Source organism: Thalassophryne amazonica, chromosome 1, assembly GCF_902500255.1.
Source record: "Thalassophryne amazonica chromosome 1, fThaAma1.1, whole genome shotgun sequence".
In the NCBI taxonomy this organism is placed as follows: Eukaryota; Metazoa; Chordata; class Actinopteri; order Batrachoidiformes; family Batrachoididae; genus Thalassophryne; species Thalassophryne amazonica.
The window spans coordinates 70,364,179-70,388,101 of NC_047103.1; positions in this window are offsets into that span (position 1 = coordinate 70,364,179).

The window sequence follows — 23,923 nt, forward strand, 5'->3', positions numbered from 1 at the left end:
GCCGACGGGAGCTTCGGGAGGGCCACGAAGTGGGCCGCCTTGGAGAACCGGTCCACTATCGTGAGGATGGTGGTGTGCCCCCGGGACGGCGGGAGGCCCGTGACGAAATCCAGACCAATGTGAGACCAGGGGCGATGAGGCACAGGAAGCGGCTGAAGGAGTCCCTGTGCCTTTTGGTGGTCCGCCTTGCCCCTGGCGCAGGTGGTGCAGGCCTGGATGTAAGCCCGGACGTCAGCCTCCAGGGACGCCCACCAGAAGCGCTGCCAGACCACTGCCATGGTCCTACGCACCCCTGGGTGGCAGGAGAGCTTGGACCCGTGACAGAAGTCCAGGACGGCAGCCCTGGCTTCTGGTGGGACGTAGGGTCTATTCTTCGGCCCTGTTCCGGGATCCGGGCTACGTGCCAGGGCCTCCCGGACGGTCTTCTCCACGTCCCAGGTAAGGGTAGCCATGATAGTGGACTCCGGTACGATGGGTTCCGGTGGATCCGACAGCTCGGTCTTGACTTCATGTTCATGCACCCGGGACAAGGCATCCGACCTCTGGTTTTTGGTCCCGGGGCGGTAGGTGATCCGGAAGTCAAAACGGCCGAAGAACAGTGACCAGCGGGCTTGCCTGGGGTTCAGTCGCTTGGCGGTCCTGATATACTCCAGGTTCCGGTGGTCAGTAAAAGCCGTGAAAGGCACTGACGCCCCCTCCAGCAGGTGTCTCCACTCCTCAAGAGCCTCTTTCACCGCAAGGAGCTCTCGATTGCCCACGTCATAGTTCCGCTCTGCTGGGGTCAACCTGCGGGAGAAATAGGCACACGGGTGAAGAACCTTATCGGTCTCTCCGCTCTGGGATAGCACGGCTCCTATCCCTGAGTCAGAGGCGTCCACTTCAACCAAAAACTGGTGACTGGGATCGGGCTGCACCAAGACGGGTGCAGTCGAGAAGCACTGTTTCAACTCCCTGAACGCGGCATTGCACCGATCCGACCAGGTGAAGGGGACTTTTGGTGAGGTCAGGGCTGTCAGGGGGCTAACTACCTGACTATACCCCTTAATGAACCTCCTGTAAAAATTTGCGAAGCCGAGGAACTGTTGCAGCTTCCTACGGCTCGTAGGTTGGGGCCAGTCTCTCACCGCTGCGACCTTGGCCGGATCCGGGGCGACGGAGTTGGAGGAGATGATAAACCCCAGGAAGGACAAAGAGGTGCGGTGAAACTCACACTTCTCGCCCTTCACAAACAGCCGGTTCTCCAACAACCGCTGCAGGACCTGACGTACATGCCGTACATGAGTCTCAGGGTCCGGAGAAAAAAATGAGTATATCGTCCAGATACACGAAGACGAATCGGTGCAGGAAGTCCCGCAAGACGTCATTTACCAAAGCTTGGAACGTCGCGGGGCGTTAGTGAGGCCGAACGGCATGACCAGGTACTCAAAATGACCTAACGGGGTGTTGAATGCCGTCTTCCACTCGTCTCCCTTCCGGACCCGAACTAGGTGATATGCGTTCCTAAGATCCAGCTTTGTGAATATTTTGGCTCCATGCAGGGGGGTGAACACCGAATCCAACAAAGGCAACGGGTATCGGTTGCGAACCGTGATCTCGTTCAGCCCCCGATAATCAATGCATGGATGAAGACCACCATCTTTCTTGCCCACAAAAAAGAAACCTGCTCCCATCGGGGAGGTGGAGTTCCAGATCAGCCCGGCAGCTAAGGAGTCCCGGATGTAGGTCTCCATCGATTCGCGCTCAGGTCGTGAGAGGTTGTACAGCCTGCTGGACGGGAACTCCACGCCTGGAATCAAATTGATGGCGCAATCGTACGGACGGTGCGGGGGAAGGGTGAGTGCCCGATCCTTGCTGATAACGTCAGCAAGATCGTGGTACTCAACCGGCACCGCCGACAGATTGGGAGGGACTTTGACCTGCTCCTTAGCCTGGGAACCGGGGGGGACCGAGGATCCTAAACACACCCGATGGCAGGTCTCACTCCACTGTACCACCACTCCGGACGGCCAATCAATCCGGGGATTGTGTTTTAGCATCCACGGGAAGCCCAAAATCACGCGGGAGGTAGAAGGAGACACAAAAAACTCGATCTCCTCCCGATGATTCCCAGACACCACCAGGGTTACAGGTGGTGTCTTGTGCATGATTAAAGGGAGAAGGGTTCCATCTAGTGCCCGCACCTGCAATGGCGAAGGAAGCGCCACCAGAGGGAGCCCTACCTCCCTTGCCCATCTGCTGTCTAGCAGATTCCCTTCGGACCCCGTGTCCATCAGTGCTGGGGCTTGAAGGGTTAAATCCCCGCTCATGATTGTGACTGGGAGTCGTGTGGCGATATGTGTGTGTCCCACGTGAATGTTATGACCCCCCCTTAGCCCAGTCTCTAAGGGCGGGTGTTGTCGTTTTGGCCGTTTTGGGCAGTTTTTCTGCATGTGCTCTTTTGAGCTGCAGAGAAAACACTCCCCGTGGACCAGCCTCCTCATTCTGTCAGCTGTTCTCATTTTGGCCCTGTGCGTTTCCCTAGCAACGTCAGCAGGGGGAGCTGTTGCCCCACGGAGCGCTGCGGCTGTGGAGCGTGGGGAGGGCGGAACCTTTTTGAACCCGGAAGGGAGAGGGATGGCGCGTGCCCGGCCACGTCCTTCGCCTCGCTCCCGATGGCGTTCCTCCAACCGATTGTCTAACCGTATAACGAGATCGATAAGCCCATCTAAATCCCGCGGTTCTTCCTTAGCTACCAGGTGCTCCTTCAGGACCGACAACAGTCCGTTTACGAAGGCGGCACGGAGCGCAACGTTATTCCAGCCGGACCTCGCAGCCGCGATGCGGAAGTCGACTGCATATTCGGCTGCGCGCCGGCGCCCCTGTCGCATTGACAGCAGGACTGTTGAAGCGGTCTCTCCCCTGTTAGGGTGATCAAACACTGTTCTGAACTCCCTCACAAACCCAGCATACGTATGAAGGAGCCGTGAATTTTGCTCCCAAAGCACTGTAGCCCAAGCGCGTGCCTCTCCTCGAAGCAGATTAATTACATAAGCTACTTTACTAGCATCAGACGCGTACATGACGGGACGTTGTGCAAAGACGAGCGAACACTGCATGAGAAAGTCCGCGCACGTCTCCACACAACCTCCGTACGGCTCTGGGGGGCTTATGTATGCTTCAGGGGATGGTGGGAGGGGTTGTTGAACGACCACTGGAACATTCATATCTTGCACAGGGTCGGCAGGAGGAGGAGCTGCAGCAGCGCCCTGAGAGCTCGCTGCCACCTGTGCGGAGAGAGCCTCCACCCTGCGGTTCAGGAGGATGTTTTGCTCGGTCATCTGATCCAACCGAGCCGTAAAGGCAGTGAGGATGTGCTGCAACTCACCAATCACGCCTCCTGCAGATGCCTGTGCACCCTGCTCTCCCATTGGTCATTCAATTGCTGGGTGATGCCCCTCGGAGTCCATGACGCTGGCCGAGATATCCTGTTGGGAAAGTGTAGTGACACGGACCCACAACAGGGGGCGCAAATGAATGACAATAGAGGGAGTTAAATTTGAACACTTTACTGTTGTGAATGTCACAACCACACACAGCAGATTATAGAATAAATACAAGTCAATGGATAAAGGTGTCGTGTGGGCAGGCTCGACGATAGGAGACGTCCGTCTGGAGATGAACCGGAACCACACGATTTCCACCCCCACCGAACCCGAAGAATACTGGAGCCGCCAGGTCCCGAATTCCCCAGGTGGCCACCGTCTCAGCGTGTCGGATCTGGTACTGCTGGCGAAGAGCAAAGACAGTCAAGTGTGGGTGTGTGTACACCCCGTAACAACAACGGTGGGAATTCCACCTCCACCTCTAACACACACTCGTGCAGCGTCTGAGTACCACTTATCTGGTGGGACGTAGAACGAAACAGTCGCGGCCCACGCCGGTCCTCTGGGTGGACAGCTGCAACAAAGTAGCTCTTGAAATCAATTAGTACAATAGGCAGAGAAAGTTACCTACAAGAAGTACGATATCTCAGCGACGTGGTGGAGGTGTCATCCTGCTTTTATCCAGGGTGAAGTGCAGATGATCGGTGACAGCTGTCATAGTTGATGAGTGACAGCTGTCACCTCGGCTGTTCCTGTAAGGCGGCAGCGCCCCCTCGTGCCTGAATCCCGCACTTCAGGCAGGGCGCCCTCTGGTGGTGGGCCAGCAGTGCCTCCTCTTCTGGCGGCCCACACAACAATACCAGCACCACAGAGAGGTTGCCAGTGGACCTCAGTCTGCAGTTCATCTCCACCTGAAAGACACGAACCACACGTTTGAGGACAAGGAAGTTAAAATCTTAGCCAGAGAGAAGAAATGGTTTGAGAGAGGTGTCAAGGAAGCATTCTTTGTAAAACAGTTGAAACCCAGGCTTAACCGCGGAGCGGGTCTCAGACATGCTTTGTCCCCTGTTTACAATGTGGTACTCAGGTCAAAGCAGTTTCATTCTTTTGTTCGTGGTAATGAGTCATTCACGTCATCAGGAGAGAGTCGTCAAGGGAGCCATAAGGGGAGGCTTCCGTCCTGTCATTAGGAGAGTGCTAACTAGAGCACAATAGGTGCTAATTAGAGCTACTGTTTAGTCACTAGCCTATAGCAGTCAGCCTCTCGGTAGGTGGGGTCTGGTTAGGTTAAAAAACTCCAGCTTTTGTTGGCTTCTGGTTTATTCTTCTCTACAAGAGTCAAGACAGAAGTCAGACTACCAGAGCAAGAATTTTAGCTGAGGAAGCTTCTGTGATTTGAAGCGAAACGTCCTCACATCAAGCAACCCAGTCCAGTCGAAGATTCAAGCTTCTCTACTATGGAAACCACCTGGACAACTGAGAGCCTACACAGAAACACTGCGACCAACTGTGGGCATGAGGCCCTGGCACTGGTACGTAAGCTGGAAAGGACTGCTAAAAAGATAGCTAACTTTAGAAACCACTTAAGATTTAACCTAAGATGCAAACAAAACAATGTTATTCCCAAATGCATGAAGCAAAAGGCACTAGAAGCAGGCCACACAGCAGAAAGGATCTAGCAGTTACCTTAGGAGGATTTTGGGTCTTAGAATTAGAAGGCTTCATTTTAAAATATTAGACCTCCAAAATAATCTTGATAGTCTTTACAAAAGGTTAGAAACCTTAGTGGGGGAAGAGGCCCATAATAAGATCACAAAGTTCATAGTTAAAATTCAAATGGCTGAGCATTTAAAAAGTAAGGAGAGGCTAATCAGGAAGTTTCACAACCTTTTAGTGCAGAAAAGGTATACTTTCAGTGGGAGTAGTTTTAAGATACACCCAGACAAATTAGTGACAACAGGGAAAATTGGGTAAAGAATCTGTCCCACAGGGTTCTTACACAGACAGAAAAGGATGTGCTCACCAAAGGACTAAATTTCTCAGTGACCCCTAAACATATACCGACAGTAGATTACATCACTACAGTAGAGTCAGCCATTAAACACAACAGTTTGTCAGAGTCAGAAGCTGGAGACCTCCGACTAAGAGTCACAGCAGCGCTTAACAGTGCTAAGCCTCCTCTGTCCAACATCACAGGAGAAGAACAGAAAGCTTTGGCAGCACTGCAGAAGGACCAAAGCATCCTTATCCTGCCAGCAGATAAAGGCAGATGCACGGTGGTCTTGAAGACATCGGACTACGAGGCCAAGGTCAACAACTTGCTCAATGACTCCAGTACATACGAACGTCTGAAGAGAGACCCCACGAGTGGCTATAAGAAGAAAATCATTAGCTGCCTCCAAAACCTGGAGAAAGAGGGGCTCATCGACAGGCAGACATACTACAGACTGTACCCGGGGGACGCCACTCCATGCATCTATGGACTGCCCAAAATCCACAAACAGGACGTGCCACTCAGGCCTATTGTATGTAGCACAGATTCCATCACATACAATTTGGCCAAGCACCTCAAGTGGATTTTGGCTCCTCTAGTGGGTAACTCAGACCACCATGTGGAGAACACACAAGATTTTGTGAACAAAATCAAGGACCTGTAACTGGAGGCAGATGAAACTATGGTGTCATTTGATGTGACTTCGTTGTTCACCTGCATCCCCACCGCTGAGGCCATCACAGCTGTGAGGCAGAGACTGCTGGAAGATGTGTCTCTACCTGAAAGGACCAAACTCACACCAGACCACATCTGCCAACTCTTGGAGATCTGTCTTAACACCACGTATTTCCTTTTTAGGGGGAATTACTACAGGCAGATCCATGGTTGTGCGATGGGGTCTCCGGTATCCCCCATTGTGGCCAGTCTGTACATGGAGCGAGTGGAGAAGACAGCCTTGACGTCATTCACGAGCATCTCTCCCAGTCACTGGTTCAGATATGTCGATGACACATGGGTTAAAATCAAGCAACAGGAGGTCGAGGACTTTACAGAACACATCAATTCGGTGGACTCCAATATCAAGTTCACACGTGAGGATGCCAGAAACAACCATTTAGCCTTCTTGGACTGTGATGTTATGATTGGAGAGAACAGGCAGCTCCAGACAGAGGTTTACAGAAAACCCACTCACACTGAGCAATATCTGCTCTTTGGCTCAAACCACCCCCTTGAACACAAGCTCAGGGTGATCAGGACTCTTCAACACAGAGCCCTACAGGTGCCCACAACTGCAGAGGGAAGGGCTAAAGAGCAACAACTTGTACGGAAAGCCCTCACAGTATGTGGGTACCCACGTTGGTCCCTGGACAAAGTGCAGAAGTCCCAGAAAACAAAGAGACCAGATAGACAGGAGACAAGAAGAAGAGGAGTGTCTCTCCCTTATTTAGCAGGAGTAGGGGAAAAACTACAGAGGATCTTCAGACAGCACAAAATCCCAGTTTACTTTAAACTAGTCAACACCTTGAGACAGAAATTAGTTCACCCTAAGGACAGGATCCCTAGTTACAAACAGAGCAATGTAGTGTATCATATCAGATGTCAGGAAAACTGTAATGAACACTACATAGGTGAGACGAAGCAACGTTTACACAAGAGGCTATACCAGCACCACAGAGAGGTCGCCAGTGGACCTCAGTCTGCAGTTCATCTCCACCTGAAAGACACTAACCACACGTTTGAGGACAAGGAAGTTAAAATCTTAGCCAGAGAGAAGAAATGGTTTGAGAGAGGTGTCAAGGAAGCATTCTTTGTAAAACAGTTGAAACCCAGCCTTAACCGCCGAGTGGGTCTCAGACATGCTTTGTCCCCTGTTTACAATGTGGTACTCAGGTCAAAGCAGTTTCAGTCTTTTGTTCGTGGTAATGAGTCATTCATGTCATCAGGAGAGAGTCATCAAGGGAGCCATAAGGGGAGGCTTCCGTCCTGTCATTAGGAGAGTGATAACTAGAGCACAATAGGTGCTAATTAGAGCTATTGTTTAGTCACTAGCCTATAGCAGTCAGCCTCTCGGTAGGTGGGGTCTGGTTAGGTTAAAAAACTCCAGCTTTTGTTGGCTTCTGGTTTATTCTTCTCTACAAGAGTCAAGACAGAAGTCAGACTACCAGAGCAAGAATTTTAGCTGAGGAAGCTTCTGTGATTTGAAGTGAAACGTCCTCACGTCAAGCAACCCAGTCCAGTCGAAGATTCAAGCTTCTCTACTATTACATAACAACTCGACGAAGGGCTTCATTCTGCAGAAATTGGTGAGTTTGACCTTATACTATCGACCTGATTCCACTGTGCGGCGTTTGCGCCCTTTGGGGGACGCAAGATGGCCGACAATGCAGCAGCATGGCTTCACTCACTCAGCCGTGACGGCCATTCCACGTAGTGTATAGTTCAGTGGAAATCAGTGGCAATTTGACACTTAAACAGGAAGTGCCAAATTTTGAGCCCACAGTGAAACAGGAAATGTCAAATGTGAACACAAACCTGTGATCAAACACTGTTCTGAACTCCCTCACAAACCCAGCATACGTATGAAGGAGCCGTGAATTTTGCTCCCAAAGCACTGTAGCCCAAGCGCGTGCCTCTCCTCGAAGCAGATTAATTACATAAGCTACTTTACTAGCATCAGACGCGTACATGACGGGACGTTGTGCAAAGACGAGCGAACACTGCATGAGAAAGTCCGCGCACGTCTCCACACAACCTCCGTACGGCTCTGGGGGGCTTATGTATGCTTCAGGGGATGGTGGGAGGGGTTGTTGAACGACCACTGGAACATTCATATCTTGCACAGGGTCGGCAGGAGGAGGAGCTGCAGCAGCGCCCTGAGAGCTCGCTGCCACCTGTGCGGAGAGAGCCTCCACCCTGCGGTTCAGGAGGATGTTTTGCTCGGTCATCTGATCCAACCGAGCCGTAAAGGCAGTGAGGATGTGCTGCAACTCACCAATCACGCCTCCTGCAGATGCCTGTGCACCCTGCTCTCCCATTGGTCATTCAATTGCTGGGTGATGCCCCTCGGAGTCCATGACGCTGGCCGAGATATCCTGTTGGGAAAGTGTAGTGACACGGACCCACAACAGGGGGCGCAAATGAATGACAATAGAGGGAGTTAAATTTGAACACTTTACTGTTGTGAATGTCACAACCACACACAGCAGATTATAGAATAAATACAAGTCAATGGATAAAGGTGTCGTGTGGGCAGGCTCGACGATAGGAGACGTCCGTCTGGAGATGAACCGGAACCACACGATTTCCACCCCCACCGAACCCGAAGAATACTGGAGCCGCCAGGTCCCGAATTCCCCAGGTGGCCACCGTCTCAGCGTGTCGGATCTGGTACTGCTGGCGAAGAGCAAAGACAGTCAAGTGTGGGTGTGTGTACACCCCGTAACAACAACGGTGGGAATTCCACCTCCACCTCTAACACACACTCGTGCAGCGTCTGAGTACCACTTATCTGGTGGGACGTAGAACGAAACAGTCGCGGCCCACGCCGGTCCTCTGGGTGGACAGCTGCAACAAAGTAGCTCTTGAAATCAATTAGTACAATAGGCAGAGAAAGTTACCTACAAGAAGTACGATATCTCAGCGACGTGGTGGAGGTGTCATCCTGCTTTTATCCAGGGTGAAGTGCAGATGATCGGTGACAGCTGTCATAGTTGATGAGTGACAGCTGTCACCTCGGCTGTTCCTGTAAGGCGGCAGCGCCCCCTCGTGCCTGAATCCCGCACTTCAGGCAGGGCGCCCTCTGGTGGTGGGCCAGCAGTACCTCCTCTTCTGGCGGCCCACACAACAATACCAGCACCACAGAGAGGTTGCCAGTGGACCTCAGTCTGCAGTTCATCTCCACCTGAAAGACACGAACCACACGTTTGAGGACAAGGAAGTTAAAATCTTAGCCAGAGAGAAGAAATGGTTTGAGAGAGGTGTCAAGGAAGCATTCTTTGTAAAACAGTTGAAACCCAGGCTTAACCGCGGAGCGGGTCTCAGACATGCTTTGTCCCCTGTTTACAATGTGGTACTCAGGTCAAAGCAGTTTCATTCTTTTGTTCGTGGTAATGAGTCATTCACGTCATCAGGAGAGAGTCGTCAAGGGAGCCATAAGGGGAGGCTTCCGTCCTGTCATTAGGAGAGTGCTAACTAGAGCACAATAGGTGCTAATTAGAGCTACTGTTTAGTCACTAGCCTATAGCAGTCAGCCTCTCGGTAGGTGGGGTCTGGTTAGGTTAAAAAACTCCAGCTTTTGTTGGCTTCTGGTTTATTCTTCTCTACAAGAGTCAAGACAGAAGTCAGACTACCAGAGCAAGAATTTTAGCTGAGGAAGCTTCTGTGATTTGAAGCGAAACGTCCTCACATCAAGCAACCCAGTCCAGTCGAAGATTCAAGCTTCTCTACTATGGAAACCACCTGGACAACTGAGAGCCTACACAGAAACACTGCGACCAACTGTGGGCATGAGGCCCTGGCACTGGTACGTAAGCTGGAAAGGACTGCTAAAAAGATAGCTAACTTTAGAAACCACTTAAGATTTAACCTAAGATGCAAACAAAACAATGTTATTCCCAAATGCATGAAGCAAAAGGCACTAGAAGCAGGCCACACAGCAGAAAGGATCTAGCAGTTACCTTAGGAGGATTTTGGGTCTTAGAATTAGAAGGCTTCATTTTAAAATATTAGACCTCCAAAATAATCTTGATAGTCTTTACAAAAGGTTAGAAACCTTAGTGGGGGAAGAGGCCCATAATAAGATCACAAAGTTCATAGTTAAAATTCAAATGGCTGAGCATTTAAAAAGTAAGGAGAGGCTAATCAGGAAGTTTCACAACCTTTTAGTGCAGAAAAGGTATACTTTCAGTGGGAGTAGTTTTAAGATACACCCAGACAAATTAGTGACAACAGGGAAAATTGGGTAAAGAATCTGTCCCACAGGGTTCTTACACAGACAGAAAAGGATGTGCTCACCAAAGGACTAAATTTCTCAGTGACCCCTAAACATATACCGACAGTAGATTACATCACTACAGTAGAGTCAGCCATTAAACACAACAGTTTGTCAGAGTCAGAAGCTGGAGACCTCCGACTAAGAGTCACAGCAGCGCTTAACAGTGCTAAGCCTCCTCTGTCCAACATCACAGGAGAAGAACAGAAAGCTTTGGCAGCACTGCAGAAGGACCAAAGCATCCTTATCCTGCCAGCAGATAAAGGCAGATGCACGGTGGTCTTGAAGACATCGGACTACGAGGCCAAGGTCAACAACTTGCTCAATGACTCCAGTACATACGAACGTCTGAAGAGAGACCCCACGAGTGGCTATAAGAAGAAAATCATTAGCTGCCTCCAAAACCTGGAGAAAGAGGGGCTCATCGACAGGCAGACATACTACAGACTGTACCCGGGGGACGCCACTCCATGCATCTATGGACTGCCCAAAATCCACAAACAGGACGTGCCACTCAGGCCTATTGTATGTAGCACAGATTCCATCACATACAATTTGGCCAAGCACCTCAAGTGGATTTTGGCTCCTCTAGTGGGTAACTCAGACCACCATGTGGAGAACACACAAGATTTTGTGAACAAAATCAAGGACCTGTAACTGGAGGCAGATGAAACTATGGTGTCATTTGATGTGACTTCGTTGTTCACCTGCATCCCCACCGCTGAGGCCATCACAGCTGTGAGGCAGAGACTGCTGGAAGATGTGTCTCTACCTGAAAGGACCAAACTCACACCAGACCACATCTGCCAACTCTTGGAGATCTGTCTTAACACCACGTATTTCCTTTTTAGGGGGAATTACTACAGGCAGATCCATGGTTGTGCGATGGGGTCTCCGGTATCCCCCATTGTGGCCAGTCTGTACATGGAGCGAGTGGAGAAGACAGCCTTGACGTCATTCACGAGCATCTCTCCCAGTCACTGGTTCAGATATGTCGATGACACATGGGTTAAAATCAAGCAACAGGAGGTCGAGGACTTTACAGAACACATCAATTCGGTGGACTCCAATATCAAGTTCACACGTGAGGATGCCAGAAACAACCATTTAGCCTTCTTGGACTGTGATGTTATGATTGGAGAGAACAGGCAGCTCCAGACAGAGGTTTACAGAAAACCCACTCACACTGAGCAATATCTGCTCTTTGGCTCAAACCACCCCCTTGAACACAAGCTCAGGGTGATCAGGACTCTTCAACACAGAGCCCTACAGGTGCCCACAACTGCAGAGGGAAGGGCTAAAGAGCAACAACTTGTACGGAAAGCCCTCACAGTATGTGGGTACCCACGTTGGTCCCTGGACAAAGTGCAGAAGTCCCAGAAAACAAAGAGACCAGATAGACAGGAGACAAGAAGAAGAGGAGTGTCTCTCCCTTATTTAGCAGGAGTAGGGGAAAAACTACAGAGGATCTTCAGACAGCACAAAATCCCAGTTTACTTTAAACTAGTCAACACCTTGAGACAGAAATTAGTTCACCCTAAGGACAGGATCCCTAGTTACAAACAGAGCAATGTAGTGTATCATATCAGATGTCAGGAAAACTGTAATGAACACTACATAGGTGAGACGAAGCAACGTTTACACAAGAGGCTATACCAGCACCACAGAGAGGTCGCCAGTGGACCTCAGTCTGCAGTTCATCTCCACCTGAAAGACACTAACCACACGTTTGAGGACAAGGAAGTTAAAATCTTAGCCAGAGAGAAGAAATGGTTTGAGAGAGGTGTCAAGGAAGCATTCTTTGTAAAACAGTTGAAACCCAGCCTTAACCGCCGAGTGGGTCTCAGACATGCTTTGTCCCCTGTTTACAATGTGGTACTCAGGTCAAAGCAGTTTCAGTCTTTTGTTCGTGGTAATGAGTCATTCATGTCATCAGGAGAGAGTCATCAAGGGAGCCATAAGGGGAGGCTTCCGTCCTGTCATTAGGAGAGTGATAACTAGAGCACAATAGGTGCTAATTAGAGCTATTGTTTAGTCACTAGCCTATAGCAGTCAGCCTCTCGGTAGGTGGGGTCTGGTTAGGTTAAAAAACTCCAGCTTTTGTTGGCTTCTGGTTTATTCTTCTCTACAAGAGTCAAGACAGAAGTCAGACTACCAGAGCAAGAATTTTAGCTGAGGAAGCTTCTGTGATTTGAAGTGAAACGTCCTCACGTCAAGCAACCCAGTCCAGTCGAAGATTCAAGCTTCTCTACTATTACATAACAACTCGACGAAGGGCTTCATTCTGCAGAAATTGGTGAGTTTGACCTTATACTATCGACCTGATTCCACTGTGCGGCGTTTGCGCCCTTTGGGGGACGCAAGATGGCCGACAATGCAGCAGCATGGCTTCACTCACTCAGCCGTGACGGCCATTCCACGTAGTGTATAGTTCAGTGGAAATCAGTGGCAATTTGACACTTAAACAGGAAGTGCCAAATTTTGAGCCCACAGTGAAACAGGAAATGTCAAATGTTGAACAATTCCAGGAGCTACAGCAGAGGAATTTAACCTGTTTTTCATTATGTTGTTTTTTCCACTGCTATGTTTATCCTCTGTAAACTTTTGTGTGTCTCAATTTAAAAAAACAGAAAATAAAATAAAAAAAGAAAGAGGAGATCTCACAGGAATTCAGTGCACAGTCGACACTGAAACAGGAAATGCTAAACATTGAGTCAACATTGAATCCAGAAACGCTAGAATGAGAGGCAGTGCTCATCTTGACAGCACATGAGGTCAGTCAGTGACTATTCAGTGTGCAAAAATATTTGAAAATGTATTAAAAATAAAAAACTAAGAACTCACATGTACGTAAGTATTCATAGCCTTTGCCATGAAGCTCAAAATTAAGCTCAAGTGCATCCTGTTTCCACTGATCATCCTTGAGATGTTTCTATAGCTTAACTGGAGTCCACCTGGGATAAATTCAGTTGAAGGCACACACTTGTCTACAAATGAAATCAAAGGAATTGTCTGCAGGCGTCTGAGACAGGATTGTCTCAAAGCACAAAATAACAGAAAAATGTCTTCTGCTTTGAAGGTCCCTATGATCACAGTCTTCTGTAAATGGAAGAAGGTCAGATCCACCAGGACTCTTCCTAGAGCTGGCCACTCATCTAAATTGAGCAATCGGGGGAGAAGGACGCGAGTCAAGAGGGTGACCAAGAACGCGATGGTTAGGCCTGTATGGTAGAGTGGCCAGATGTGTTGTATAGGGAAGCCACTCCTTAGTAGGGATGGGTATTGACAAGGTTTTATCGATATCAATGCCATTATCAATTCTGCTTATCTTTCCGATTCCTTATCGAGTCCCTTATCGATACCTCGTGAATTTTGTACTAAAAGTAGGCTTTACAGGTTTTCTATGTATTTCTTTGAGTCTTAAAGTAAATAAATATGAAATTAGTCACTGTATCTCTGAACATAAATAAAAATAAACAAAACTGTGTTTCGCTTTGAAGTTATTAATTCAGCCTGAATTCTATCATTCTATCTTGACTTGTCAGAGAGCCGCGCAGCGTTTGGAGCTGTGTGAACAGAACGGAGGACGATTCTTGTTTCTTTCTTGCAACAAGACAGGAGTCCCAGTTAATAACTTTAATCCGCACAAAAGTGAATCACAACTCATATTCAGGGATGAAAGTGGTGAAAAACAAAAAAAACTGAAACCCAAAATTACCCCCCAACACCACCTGCATGAAAATGTTTGAATTCTAGAAGCTCTGAAATGCAATCTGGGACTATTCCAGACAATAAACTGGAGTGAGTGCAGCATCCATTTAGGTGAGGAAAAAAATACAACTTTCCTTATTCAAATTCATTCCAGTAGTATTCTGCTCTTACTAGGATGCAGCAGTTTTCTAGCTTGGCAGATAGTTCTGGAGGAAATCACTGAAGAAATTAACAAACTGAAAATATGGTTTGACCGAAACAAACTGTCATTAAACTTAAATAAGACAGGGATGAAATGGACGTGTAAGAGTCATTAGGTGTACACAGGAAACATTTATTTCTGTATGTATTTATTTATTTATTTATGTTAGTTGCTATTATATATTTTCTGTTGTGTTTCTATTCAGGTTCTTTTTGTCTCTTTCTCTAAAATTGTATATAATAATCATTAGATTATTAATATATAAGCAAAAATAAATTTAAGGAATATTACAATTTGAAAACAAATGCACCCGAACGTGATGACGGCTGCAATTGCTAAATGCTAACTTTTAACATTGAAAATGCCATGGACATGCTAACGCATTAGCATCGCTCCCGTTTTTAAGTTATAAAATTCAACTGTTTCAGAAGACCATAACAGGTCGGTTTAACATAGAAAAAGTAAATAATACTCACAGACGTATGCTCTTTAGGGTTTTAGCGGGGGAAAATTAAGCGAAAGAAAGAAATAAACGAAGCAATCGACCGAAGCATTGCTTCAATCTGCGAACCATGCTTCGATTGGTTCAAGGTTCAAAGCAAAGCATCACTGCAGAAAAGTTGATTAAGGACCCGCTGCAGGGTCTGTAATCAATGTAGAGAAATGATCATTTTCCTGACAAACACCCGTCAAAACAACGGCCACTCTGAAGGACTGATAACAGAATCGTTAAGCACAAAGCTTATTGATGTCGGTGGATCGAATCATTTCTTAACGATACCCGAAAGGAACCGGTTCTCGATACCCATCCCTACTCCTTAGTAAAAGGCACATGGCAGCCCACCTGGTGTTTACCAAAAGGCACCTGAAGGACTCTCAGACCATGAAAAACAAAATTCTCTGGTCTATTGAGACAAAGATTGAACTCTTTGGTGTGAATATCAGGCATCATGTTTGGAGGAAACCAGGCACCATCCCGACAGTGAAGCATGGTGGTGACAGCATCACCCTAAAAGAAGGCTGTCTTATGTGGACTACAGTTTTCAACAGGTTGTGATGATGAATCTGGCTGAAAGGACGCAACAGGTCAGATTAAAATACTTCATATTTACTTAGTATGGTGCTTTGTAAAGTTCTCCCATCTCCTGCTAAACTGTAACTTGGTTTGTTTACAGTGCATAAGCTTTATGCACTTGCTTCATGTCTTCTTGTCCATTTTTTTGTGGGAGCATGACAGTGTCACATACAATACAAGCCTGGCATATGTACTACAGAGTCTTCAGTCATTTTCAGTGGTTTGGCGTGGATGCAGATATTACTTTTAATGGTGCCATGTTTCCAGAACACTTTTTGAACACTGCAAAGGAAAAAAATTGTATAGGGAAAGTTTTATTTCTGTGTGGACAAGACCTGAAATTCTCTCCGTGTTCCCATAATTGTGTTGGCGCCTTTCTTCATGCGTCTCATTCTCACACATTCACTCAGGTCTTGAGAACTGCCCATTCTGGACAGATTTACCATGTTGTTTGTATTTCTCAGTGATTGAGGTAAATATACTCCAAGACATACCCAGTGACTTGGAAATGTTCAGACATCCATCCCCTGACTGGGGATGACTGGCTGCAAACTGGCTGCAATGAAGACTTAATCCTTATATTTTGAAAAAAATTGCCTCAATCTCGTCTTTTTTTTTTTTTTTTTTTTTTTTGGAACAAAAGCCAATGTAAAGATTGTTGCATTTTTGTCTTTGCTTGTTTTTTTTTCATATTGTCTCATGTTTTTCTAATTTGGGGTTGTAATTCATGTGACTAGGTTCACAAAGGAGACTATGTTTTGTGAGATATTTGACAGTTTGTTTGTGTATCTGTTTGCAAGACCACTCAAAAACGTGTCAGTCAAGCTCCATAAATTGTAAAATCTTTCCAACAGGAACAAGTGGTTCAATTTCCATATATTCCAAACCTAGTTAGGTTAAATATCAACAGGTTAAATGTCATATAGCTTCATTACATCTCCAGCATGCACACAGCTAAAATATTGACAAACATAAAAGTGCCTATTCTGGCTGAATTACAAAGACTCTTAAAAAGAGGATTACAAAAGCCTGGAAGATATAGACAGATCAAGTGAGGATTTGTGATCATTTTTCAACTTTGAAGTCCAACACAATGACATAAAGGAACAGTATGTGCTGTAGAATGAGGCTGGCCGAGGCTGGTTCCCATTTAAAGCTGGGTGAACTAGGACAATATAGATTAAGTGTTTTCCAAGGATACAGTCAAGTAGTATCCCAGGAATCAAACCCAGGTCTATGTATTAGTAATCCAACTGCTAAACCCACTGAGCTCTGTACCTGCTCTGCCAATGGAGGATTTTCAAGTTGCGCCGCCATCTTGAAACCAAGACTTCCAGTTAGTGAGCCTCACACTCACGTGTTTGGCGTCATTAGAAACAACAGCTTGTTATGACGCCTCACGGAGCGACGAACTGAACGACTGTTATGACGCCTCACAGAGTGGCTGACCAATTGGATGTTATGACACCTCACAGAGTGACTGACTGATCGGATGTTATGATGCTTCATGTAGCCTCACAGAGCTGCTAACCGATCAGATGTTATGATGCCTCACAGAGCGGCTAACCGATCAGATGTTATGATGCCTCACGGAGCGGCTAACCGATCAGATGTTATGATGCCTCACAGAGCTGCTAACCGATCAGATGTTATGATGCCTCACGGAGCAGCTAACCGATCAGATGTTATGATGCCTCACAGAGCGGCTAACCGATCAGATGTTATGATGCCTCACAGAGCGGCTAACCGATCAGATGTTATGATGCCTCACAGAGCAGCTAACCGATCAGATGTTATGATGCCTCACGGAGCGGCTAACCGATCAGATGTTATGATGCCTCACGGAGCGGCTAACCGATCAGATGTTATGATGCCTCACGGAGCAGCTAACCGATCAGATGTTATGATGCCTCACGGAGCGGCTAACCGATCAGATGTTATGATGCCTCACAGAGCGGCTAACCGATCAGATGTTATGATGCCTCACGGAGCGGCTAACCGATCACATGTTATGATGCCTCACAGAGCGGCTAACCGATCAGATGTTATGATGCCTCACGGAGCGGCTAACCGATCAGATGTTATGATGCCTCACAGAGCGGCTAACCGATCAGATGTTATGATGCCTCACGGAGCAGCTAACCGATCAGATGTTATGATGCCTCACAGAGCGGCTAACCGATCAGATGTTATGATGCTTCACAGAGCGGCTAACCGATCAGATGTTATGATGCCTCACGGAGCGGCTAACCGATCAGATGTTATGATGCCTCACAGAGCGGCTAACCGATCAGATGTTATGATGCCTCACCGAGCGGCTAACCAATCAGATGTTATGATGCCTCACAGAGCGGCTAACCGATCAGATGTTATGATGCCTCACGGAGCGGCTAACCGATCAGATGTTATGATGCCTCACGGAGCGGCTAACCGATCAGATGTTATGATGCCTCACGGAGCGGCTAACCGATCAGATGTTATGATGCCTCACGGAGCGGCTAACCGATCAGATGTTATGATGCCTCACAGAGCGGCTAACCGATCAGATGTTATGATGCCTCACGGAGCGGCTAACCGATCAGATGTTATGATGCCTCACGGAGCAGCTAACCGATCAGATGTTATGATGCCTCACGGAGCGGCTAACCGATCAGATGTTATGATGCCTCACGGAGCGGCTAACCGATCAGATGTTATGATGCCTCACGGAGCAGCTAACCGATCAGATGTTATGACGCCTCACGTCCTGCCTGTCGGTTGCGAATGACGCAACCGACAGACAGGTATAAAAACTCACGCATGCGCAGGTTCAAGCTTTGCTGATGCAAGCACACATGATTCAAATCCATATAGTTTTTGCAAAAAATAAAAAGGTCGGATAGTTTTCTAACAGACCTCGTATTTAGCGGTATTAATATTCGCGTTTACATTATGAATATGCACGTATATGTACGTTATGTATTAAAATAGCGGTATTTAATTTGGTAGGTAATTTGGTTTAACTCGCGAAATTCGCATAGTAAATTCCACGCGGATATTTGCACCTTTACAGTATTTGCAACAGGAAGGAAAAGCTCCCTTTATTTCTCAGCTTATACATACAAACATGTTTTTACAAACCAGACAAGTGTAATTGTGTGTCTACATGGGTATTTACAAGCCTACTAATCTGTGTGATATCAGAGGAGGATAGGGACCAGGGAGCAAAAATTCTCAACCCCCATGGGAAAAGTTTATCTAGCAGTTTCCCCTTTCATCACTTAAGGGTTTACTAAGGAAATTGAAACTTGAGGGTGTGTGATAATAGCTGTGTAACAGTTAGTGCTTGTTGCTTATTATCAATGAAAAGAAAATACATAACCTTGATATCCAGATCAGAAAAAAATCGTCAGAATTCTCAGAGGGGTGGGGGGGTGGGGGGGGGGTTTCGGTTGAACCCCCTGAACCCCCTCTATATACGGGCATGTGCCCAGCAATACAAAAATCCATCAGATAATATGTCAGACATATAAGTAACACATTGCATATCACTAGGACAATAAACTCTTTAGAGGAAATGGCAATATTCTATATCTTCATTGGGATCTGGGTATATAGTTGCTCTTAATCTAAAAATCCAAAAAGTCTCATGTTGATTCAGTTGTTTTATCCTATTGCCTCCTCTTATAGTTTGTGGTAAGTGATCAGTGGCAATAGCTCTTAAAATAGAAGGATCACTATTATGTTTGCCCTTAAAATGACGAGCCATAGGATAATTGTCATTTTTAGTTCTTATGGCATACTTATGCTTTGAGACTCTATCCTGTAAACGGTGTTTAGTTCTGCCAATGTAAAACATATTACAGACTGGACACTCTAATTTTTAAATCCCAAAAGTAGTTGTGGTAACATTTGGCCACATGAGAGCAGTGGTTGCACTGACCAGATTTAAAGCTACCACAACGTTTAACTGATAGCCAGGTATTTTTTGAAGGTGCTGGCAAGTAGCTATGAACAAGTTTATCATTCAAAGTAGATACACATTTAAAGCTGAATATAGGGGGTTCCAAAAACACATTACCTAAGGAGGCATCACATTGTAGTAAATTCCAGTTTTTCTTGATAATATTTTTAATGTGGTGTGATTCTGTACTGAATCTAGTGGAAAAGAACACCCTTTCAGATCTCTGTCCTGCAGTCTTATTTTCTAAAAGGGACTGTCATTCTAGACTTCTTGCTCTATTTTTAGCACTTTTAAGTACTCTCTTGCCTGTGACCTTCGATCCCTCAGGCGGCACTGCATTAAAAACCGACATCATTGTATAAAGGATCTTACCGCATGGGCTCAGAAACACTTCAGCAAACCAATGTCAGTTAACACAGTTCGTCGCTACATCTACAAGTGCAAGTTAAAACAGCAAGACAATGCCAAACCACATCCTGCACGTGTTATAACAGCATGGCTTCATAGTAAAAGAGTGCGGGTACTAGACTGGCCTGCCTGCAGTCCAGACCTGTCACCCATTGAAAATGTGTGGCACATTATGAAGTGCAAAATACGAACACGGATACCACGGACTGTTGAACAACTGAAGTTGTACATCAAGCCAGAATGGGAAAGAATTCCACCTAGAAAGCTTCAGCAATTAGTGTCCTCAGTTCCCAAATGCTTATTGAGTGTTGTTAGAAGGAAAGGTGATGTAACACAGTGGTAAACATACCCCAGCTTTTTTGAAATATATATATATATATATATATATATATATATATATATATATATAAACCGACCTTTTTATTCTTTTCAAAAGCTATATGGATTTGAATCACGTGCAATTACATCAGACAAGCTTGAACCCTCATGCACATGTGTGAGTTTTTTCACGCCTGTCGGTTGCGTCATTCGCCTGTGGGCAGGCTTTGAGTGAGGAGTGGTCCACCCCTCCCGTCTATTTTTTCATTGTTTAGGAATGGCTCAGAGACTGCCGCTTTGCTTGATCAAAATTTTTCAGAAACTGTAAGGCACATCCGAGTGGACACCATTCGAGAAATTCAGCTGGTTTTCGGTGAAAATTTTAAGGGCTGATGAGAGATTATGGAGTGTTACTGTCGCTTTAAGGACAACCCACGGAGCCGCAGGGCGCGCCGCACTCCGAGCCGCCGTCGTCAGCCTGTTTTGAGCTGAAAACTTCCAAATTTAAGACTCTGTTGACCCATGACGTCGTGAGAGAACAGAGAAGTTTCAGAAGAGGTCGGGATCAGCAGTTTATCCGGACATTCCACTGTTAAAGGAGATTTTGTAATGAAAGACGAGCGGGTGGATTCGCGCGTCGGCAGACAGCCGCTCATGACCCAGCACCACAGAGAAACACCTCCGTGTTGATAACCATTCGTAAAATTCAGGCGGCTTTTGATGGTTTTCAGTCGAGTGAGTATCCAAGAAACTGTTTAACGGCTGGGCATGTTCAAACTTGTCCCGTAATGCTTCCAACGGATGTGCTTCTCTGTGGCGCCGGGCCATGAGCGGCTGCCTGCCGACGCGCGAATCCGTCCGCACGTCTTTCATTACAAAATCTCCTTTAACAGTGGAATGTTCGGATAAACTGCTGATCCCGACCTCTTCTGAAACTCCTCTGTTCTCTCACGATGTCCTGGGTCAACAGAGGCTTAAATTTGGAAGTTTTCAGCTTGAAACAGGCTGACGATGGCAGCTCGGAGCACGGCGCGCCTTCCGGCTCCGTGGGTTGTCCTTAAAGTGACAGTAACACTCCATAATCTCTCATCAGCCCTTAAAATTTTCACCGAAAACCAGCTGAATTTCTCGAATGGTGTCCACTTGGATGTGCCTTACAGTTTATGAAAAAATTTTGATCAAGCAAAGCGGCAGTCTCTGAGCCATTCCTAAACAATGAAAAAATAGATGGGAGGGGTGGACCACTCCTCACTCAAAGCCTGCCCACAGGCGAATGACGCAACTGACAGGCGTGAAAAAACTCTCGCATGCCCATGAGGGATCAAGCTTGTCTGATGTAGTCGTACGTGATTCAAATCCATATACTTTTTGAAAAAAATAATAAGGTCGGATACTTTTCTAATAGACCTCGTATATATACAGTATATATATACAGTATATATATATATATATATATATATATATATATATATATATATATATATATATATATATATACAGTATATATATATATATATATATATATATATATATATATATATATATATATATACAGTATATATACATATATATATATATATACAGTATATATATATATACATATATATACAGTATATATATATGTTTTTTTTTCTTCCTAAGTAGTTTATGACTTTCAGTTTACGGATTAATTGCTGCAGGAAATCTTGATCACAAACCCTATCTCCACAAAAATGATTTTGTTTTGTTTATTTATTTATTTATTTGGGTGGCGATCCGAGCAGCTCTCACTTCTGGCGTCAAGAGCCCGGTCCAGCTGGGTGTGTCCGGTAAGGAGTAAGGAGTTTGACTGGGGCAGTCCACCTGTCAAACTCACAGAGGACAGAAACCTCCCCCTCCAGTAAATGGCTCAATAATCTTAAAGCTAGAATGCCGGCAATTTTCAATAGATAAAAATATAGTCTGAAGTTTAATATATATGAACTACATCATATTTAGAACCCATTAAAATTTTTTTGGAATTTTGAATTCCTGGGAACATACATAATTTGAGGGAAATCCACAGCGTATTTCGCCCCAGCAAATGTCAAAACCTGCAGACGAATTCAAGCCAGAAGTGCCATCCCACAGTTCATTGCGAGTTAACTTGCTAAAGTCACCACCTGGAACACTCACAATGAATGACTTGTAGGATGAGCTCCAGATCTGCACCATGTTCCATGGTTCTCATGATATACTGTATGTATGGCTCAAAGGTGTCATCATGATCAGTGGATTAGTTTGAGAAAATGGTGGAACTTTTAACAAAAGTTAAGAGCGTAAATTGTTTGAGGTATTTGTTTGTATTCACCCATTCAACACCCAAAAGAGATAAATTAGCCAACAAAGCAGGCCTTATTGCTGGAGGTAACCAACAATGACATTTCACATTTCAGGCTATCCACATGAAAAAATTGCAATTAAATGTGTGGAAGATAAGACACAACATTCTACACATATTCAACATATTCATCAGCTGGGAGGTTGGGATGTCACCAAAACAAGATGGCAAATTTTCTGACCAAAAAAGCTTAAATTGATCTTATCATTTTGTTATTAGCATAACCATATTGTGGATTTCTGAGAATTAAATACAATATACATGCTGCGAAACACATCATGGTAATAAGTCACGCACTTTCAGTCATTTTTTTTCAAAATTAATGCTTCAGAAACTATTGTAAATATCGTTGAATGTCATATATATAAATGCAACACCCCTAACTGTTGCCACCTGGACTCATCTGTTTTCCACACCTGATGAAATTCATCTTGAATCAGCCTCATATACATGAAAAGGCAGAAATCTTTCCTGAGATATGAAGGTTCCTGGATGCACCAACAGAAACGTCTTTGAAACTACAACCTGGGAGCAGCTGGAGGACAATTAGACCGGAATACAAAAATTTGGTAATGTATCTAAAAGTTTTTGAGGAAGCAGCTGTTGGTAATGTGCACCACTCTCAACTTTTAACAGGAACTCAGAGGTAAACTATATAAATGTCTCAAAGTCTTCTATGTCATCTCAGTTGTAAAAGTTTGAATGTGCCAATCAATCAAATTGGATGTTATGGAAAAATCATGCATGTGTTCCTTCTCAAGAAAGCCCGTCAAAGTAAGCATTGTGGTGAAAAACTCCTTTGGACCCACAAAGGTGTCACAGTAAGCAGGGGTTGTCACAGACTTGTCACTGCTGGCTGGTTGAAAGCATGAAAAATGCCCTCTCTAGGGACGGAACAAGGATGAGTGGTAAGGAAACAGAGCGTGTGTGTGTGTGTGTGTGTGTGTGTGTGTGTGTGTGTGTGTGTGTGTGTGTGTGTGTGTGTGTGTGTGTGTGTGTGTGTGTGTGTGTGTGTGTGTGTGTGTGTGTGTGTGTGTGTGTGTGTGTGTGTGATGGCCTTAACTCACTTCAGCCTGTTGCATCAACCCCTGTCAATCCTCCAAACAATGGGTCTCCATCCATGCCCTGGACCGCTTTCACCTTCAGGGATGACAGTTGTGTTATTCAGCTTGAACAGTAATGCCACGGGGACATCAAAATCTCTCCCTAATTGAATGCTGACAGTTTAAGATTCCTAACGCTAAGAAATGTGTGGAAACTGATTATTTGACTGAATAGGACTAATACGGGGGAAAGATTCCATCAAAAAGTCGTTTTGGAAGGCTGAGAGTTCAGAGCTGACACTACTTCTATCTGACAAGGAGGCAACTTTGACGTAGCTAACAGCCATAAAGGCATTGACTTCACAGCAAGAGGTACTTCTTCAATTTGTCTGGACTTTTAGGAGCTGCGTTACGCAGTTTCACTTTTGTTTTTCTTTTTTTTTTGAGTCCCATGTGGGAGAGACTGATACGAAGGTGTGTTTTGGGGAACTTGAAAAGGTGTGATCAACTAGGAACTAT